A 6,000-nucleotide genomic window follows, 5' to 3' on the forward strand; every position below is an offset into this window, starting at 1 on the left:
CTTCGGCTGTAGATCACAATCGCTGTTGTCAACACACTTCATTCCCGTACATTTCACTAACTTTTCCTATGCATCCAGCGACACAGACACTTTCAATCCTTTCCTCACGATTGCCAAGCGTCACAAAGAACACTACAGAACCGGCGTTATGTCAGTTACAGCTGATAAACATTATACAATTATCACTGATATTAGTTACTCGCGACGTCTTCTCACTACAGCTGCCGCAGCAAGAGCGATCGAGTGGTAATACAGATTCGGCCGCTAGATGGTGCGGGGGGAACCTCCAGCAGTCCACTGCGCGCATCGCTGTTGGGAATTAGGAATCGCGCGTGGGAAAGCAATTGGGATAATTATTCGCAACGCAGCGGCAATATGCGAATCCTTGCCATACCTAATGAACCATCGATTGTCAATTGTCGTGAACTATTAATGTTCTCCACAACAATGGCACATCGAACGACCAAATCCCCGCCTTAAAGTCGCATATAATATAGTAAATTAAGCCAAGATTCAAGCGCAATGTGGTGAACATTTGCATAATTGGAATATAGAGTACTCTTGTACCTCAAAATATCCACCAAAACGTACCTCATGATGCAGAGTCTTACGTGGTTTTCGACGATTTCCAAGCGATTTTAAACCAATATATCAAGTACAGATGTCACTGTTAACATTCGTATGGCGAAGGAAATGATGTAGCAATCAGGAATTACTGAAAGAGGCAGTACAATCTGGGAAATGTTTGTGAGTTTGCCTTTGACGTTTGAAAAGTATTTCCTCTACTACGTCCGATAACATTCCTTGGGCTCCGTTATGCTAACAGTTCGCTTTTAAAATCACATGTTAAGTTATCACAGCTTACCATAAAACTGCCCAAATAATTTACGTTATAATATCCCTGCCCTAATTATTTACGTTATTCCGCTGCCAAGAAAAAATGAAATAGCACAAAAGGAATTACATTCCCACGGAAGGAACTTTAAGAATAACCAAAGACGCCTGACGGTAGGAATGGGACGTGTAATCGTCAACATCGTTAATTGTTCTTTCATTGCACTTACTAGACTTAGCATTGACACGTATTACTAATCAAGATCTGCGAATTAACATCACTTCACTCATGCAAATTTAAGGACGACGATATAACACGCTAAACACTTCCATTTAATTATTCCGTATTCACTAATGTGAAACCAGCAATCCGTTGCTAAGGAAAACATTAGCGAAAAATATTCTTCCTTCCACTCTTTCGTCAACATTTCAAACAGTGCACAGTGCCTAAGATACAAAGTGCAAGGGAAAACCATCAACGCCTTAGCACAGAAAAGGCAAACAATTTTAAATTAAGCCACGATTCACTCAACTTGTAACAATTAAGGACGCCACGAATAATGTCGGTTTTTTAATGGTACACAATTACACGTTGGGACCAATCAACCGTCATCATCGTCAAACAGTGAATTAATCACTTCACAGTTTACTTTTCCACACAAAAGAGAAATGCAAGGAATAACACAGTCGACGAATATGAGTGTGGAAAGTGTTAAAATAAGTAATAGCGTACTTACTCGGCTCGCTGGTTGTGGATCACAGTATTCACCTGCACGGCTATCAGAATCGCTGTTTTCAACACACTATTGATTCTCGTGCATTTCACTCACTTTTCGTATACATCCATCGACACAAACACTTTCACTCATTTCCTCGCGTTTGCTGAGCGTCACAAAGAACACTACAGAACCGGCGTTATGTGAGTAACCGCTGATAAACATGGAATAATTATAACTGATAATAATTATTCGCGTCATCTTCTCACGACAGCTACCGCTGATCGAGTAGTAATTCAGATTCCGCCAATAGATGGCGCGGGCGGCCTTTTCGCAGTCGCTCGCCGTGGACGTCCAGAGCGGAATTTGAAATATCGTCTCTCGGTGGGATTTCTATCCCGGATTGCGACTCGGCGCAAATATGTGAACGCTAGCCATGATGAATGATTTATCGACTCATCCGCGGTCAATGGTCGTGAAATGCGGAAAACAAATGTTGTCATTTACAACAATGAAACACCACACTGTATTCCAACGACGCGAAGCACGGAATATACGTAAATAATCCATTCATCAAACACAGTGTCGTTTAAATGTACATGATCGGAACACGACCGCCTCGTAAATGATCATCTGCCAGTGAAGTGACGACTGTCAAGCGGTGTCTTTCCTCCGCCCGCGATTTGCATTTCATTTCGGCGTTCGAAGGGAGCGGACCGCTTCGACTCCAGGCAGGAATACACTTCGTGCGGCTGACGATTCTCGGCATCGCGGGTGCAGGGCAGGGGGCCGCGAGGCAGAGAACATCTCGGACGTAGGTGCTCGTCGCGATAACACGGATAAGCGGGGAAAGGACTCGGCTCGGTTATACCTTACGTTAGGTGATTAGAAGTGATTCATTGATTAGCCGTAAATACCGGACCATTCCATTAGCATATCGATTCCGCGACACATGCAGTGAGCGATTTAACTGTTTTTTACCGTTCCTTCATACTCTGAAAATGTTTCGTGCCCGAGTTGCTGACCGCAGTTGTCCACGATTCAATTTTACATATTCCCTAACGGTACCGTAAGTTCTTACTACATTTTTGCATGCCACGGTTAATGACAATCGTTCTCCAGTCTCTTTGCCATCGGAGTGAAGCGGAAATTACATCCTTTCGCGAGCCATCGAAGAATTTCCTTATCCGAATAAATTATTTCTCGTGATTAGCCAGGTCTACTTTCCTTCCTCGATTGCACCCTACATAAGTCAAATATTCTTCCTCTCCTCAATAAGTAATATCGTTACTGTCTGCCATTGTCAACGACTTATCCTTAAACTGAACTCCCATAGTTGTACATATTCGCAGTACACGAGAAAAGTTCGCAGAGTTTCGGAGTATAGCCGTACATTTAGTCAGTAAAGGGAGGGAACCGATTAATTAATATCTTATGAATAGGCAATCCACATTTCTCTACATTCTATTAAAACGCACGGAACGAGTTAATCCGTAGCAATAAATTTCCGTGCCGTCTGCCTTGGGAAATATGTTAATGAACACACTCGTCTCTTCCACAATGATTTTCAAAGCATAACTTAATTATTTGGAAAGCTTTTCGTGACATTGAGCAGTTTCGCTTGAGCGCTGAACGATATAGTTACCCTTAGTAACGAAGTAATTTGGTTTCCTGTTGGCTGTTTGCTACACATAAACATTTCAATGCAAGACGTAACGCGAGTACAGCAAATAATGGAAACTTTGCATCGCTAATTCTTTCAACGTTACGTGCGACGTAACATAGCAACCAACGGTGGAAAATCATGGAATTCGCTTATCAAAAATGCCACTTCTTGCAACTACTGCTAATTTTTATTAATAGGGGAATATAATCAACAGATTTAGGCGTTACTTGGTGGAACGATGAGATATTCATGGTTAAATAAAAAACACAGTACTATTCCACAACCTTATATTTTTGCAGTCTACTAGTTTCAACGTTACAACGTCATTATCAAGGCTAACATTAGTTAACAGTTAAGTCTTGATAATGACGTTGTAACGTTGAAACTAGTAGACTGCAAAAATATAAGTTTGTGGAATAGTACTGTGTTTTTTATTTAACCATGAATAATAGGGGAATGTTGTCTGCTTAATATAAATTGCCTCCCGAAGACATATAAGACACGGGAAAAAAATTCTGTGGCCTGTAAGTTGACAAACAGCAATCCAATTTCATACACTTTATCCAAATCGTTTGCTGATTTCTACAGAATATTTTGATGTCCCTCGTGAACCGAAAACTTTGATAAATTTAGTCATAACTCCATAATTCTAACATAATTTTTTTTCGTGCACTGCATTGGAAACCATTCATGCCATTGTGTTACTTCAGTATGTTAATTAGGAATGGTTTGCAGGGGAAATGCAGAAAAAGCGAGAATGTTATTGATATTCTCCCCTTCTTCGGTTACTAGTGAATGACTGCGTCTCGTATTAATATACCATAAATTAACTAATAACTAGCTGGTCGCCTATTTCGCACTTGGCTGCGAACTGTCCGAGTATGGTTCCGCCGCCGCCGCTAGATGGTGCGGCGTGCTTCTCCCGGCGATTCACAGACTCTTTCTCTGCGCACATCGGCCGACGGAAAGGCTACTGAAATAAGAAACATTCCTTCGGGTAACCGCGCGGGTGAGAAAATCCCAGAGCGCCTATTTTCCCCTTCATTAAATCACGGGAATGAAAGAAAATTCTAAAATATGATGCATCATTCCCAATGCAGTCCCCCGTGACTTTGAAATAAATTTTTAGCCGTGGTGGACACGGAATATCGCAAACACCTTTTCCATATACACGGGAGTCGCGTTAAATGCCGAAATCGTCTAAAATTGTGCTCCCTCGTCACGAGCATTTTCTTTCGTTGCAGTTGGAAAGTATTACTTGGCGAATCGGATTATTCAGCGTCCTTAGTGGAAGATGTATTTGTATCCCTCATTCTCTAATTCATTAATGAAGACTGTTTCAGAAAAAACCAGTGCGACGTAATCCATTTCGTGCAGTCAGTTATAAACATTTCCCTCCATACGGTTTCAAAGTTTTATTCGTCCACAAATTTTTTGTAACGCACTGTCTCTTCGTGCGAGGTACCGCCACGTGGAAAGAATCCGGGGGTGGGGAAATTCTTGGGTCAACGAAGACAACTTTCCTGGGAACCCGTGTGTGGGGTAGTTCCCACGCTTGGATCCGGGTGGTGGGGGACGGGTTCCCCCACCACGAACCTAAACGCAGCGAGTGGGGCAGGGGACGCCGGGAAGAAAAAAAGAAGTTCCAACGGGCGAATTTTTCAAAAGACGCAATGGCCTCCTTCGTTTGTTTCCCGTCGACGTAAAAAGTGCGTAAGTGTTTTCTATTCATGGCATCATTCAATACCTGCCGTATCGAAAGACTTGCAGGCGAGGATAATCACTCCAATGACAGCAACACATACTTTCATGGCATAGCACCATTAAAAATGTGGAAAGGTAATCGACTGCCATTAATGGAAGTAGGGTTTTGCAAGGCTTCGAGATAACGTGTAATACTTGAAAAAAAAAAAAAACGCTCAATGTATACCGTTCCTTCGTCAACAGTACACTTTCATTACTTTCACGCAATAGTCATGTCGAGGAATTTATCAATCAATGATCGGTGTACACGTCCAATGAAGTATTTCCATAGCGCAAGTGAAATTTTAGGGTTGGAAATATTTCCGTCGGGCATACGTTTCACGAAAGCAAATGCCAGTCGCCCGCCTGTATGGGAACATGAAGGGGACTCTTGTTCCCACGGTCGGAAATGGTGGTGGGGGAAGGTACGTCTCCCCGACCGAGAAGCGGCAGCGTGTGACGTAAGCAACTGTCGGTAGGGGAGAACTTTGAATCGAGGTCGGCTCCCTGCCAACGGACAGAGTTTTTGAAGGGGCGCACTATCGTTCGTCATTCCTCCACGTAAATGTTACGAAATCGGTTCACATCACAGGGGCAGTAATGCCACCTCATAATCGCAATTGGGAAAAAGAGTGAAGCACGATAAGCGAGGAAGGATAATAATTTCCTATTCCGTAATATAACTTGGAGTATAACCACGAATTCCTGTCTCCGTGGCAGTGTGTTGGCATTGGGAGATAGATAAATGACATAAAGAAAAATGTATGAATGTAGGGAAAAACATTTTGTTCCAAGAATGGTGAAAACGATTTTTTACACATTGCTTAACCAACAAAGAGCATAACACCGTCAAGTCCGGAAAATGTAGATGAAGAAATTGGAACGACAAGAATTATCTTTCTCAAATTAATTCCCTCGTTACGCATTACATAATCCTCTTTTGACAGAAAATTTCTTTGAAGAAGTAAATGCATCCCTTGCGTTACATCGATCATTAAACAGTCGAAACAACAACAGGCGACATTTACCAATGGATTAAAG

Source organism: Ischnura elegans, chromosome 13 (assembly GCF_921293095.1).
Source record: "Ischnura elegans chromosome 13, ioIscEleg1.1, whole genome shotgun sequence".
Taxonomy (NCBI): domain Eukaryota; kingdom Metazoa; phylum Arthropoda; class Insecta; order Odonata; family Coenagrionidae; genus Ischnura; species Ischnura elegans.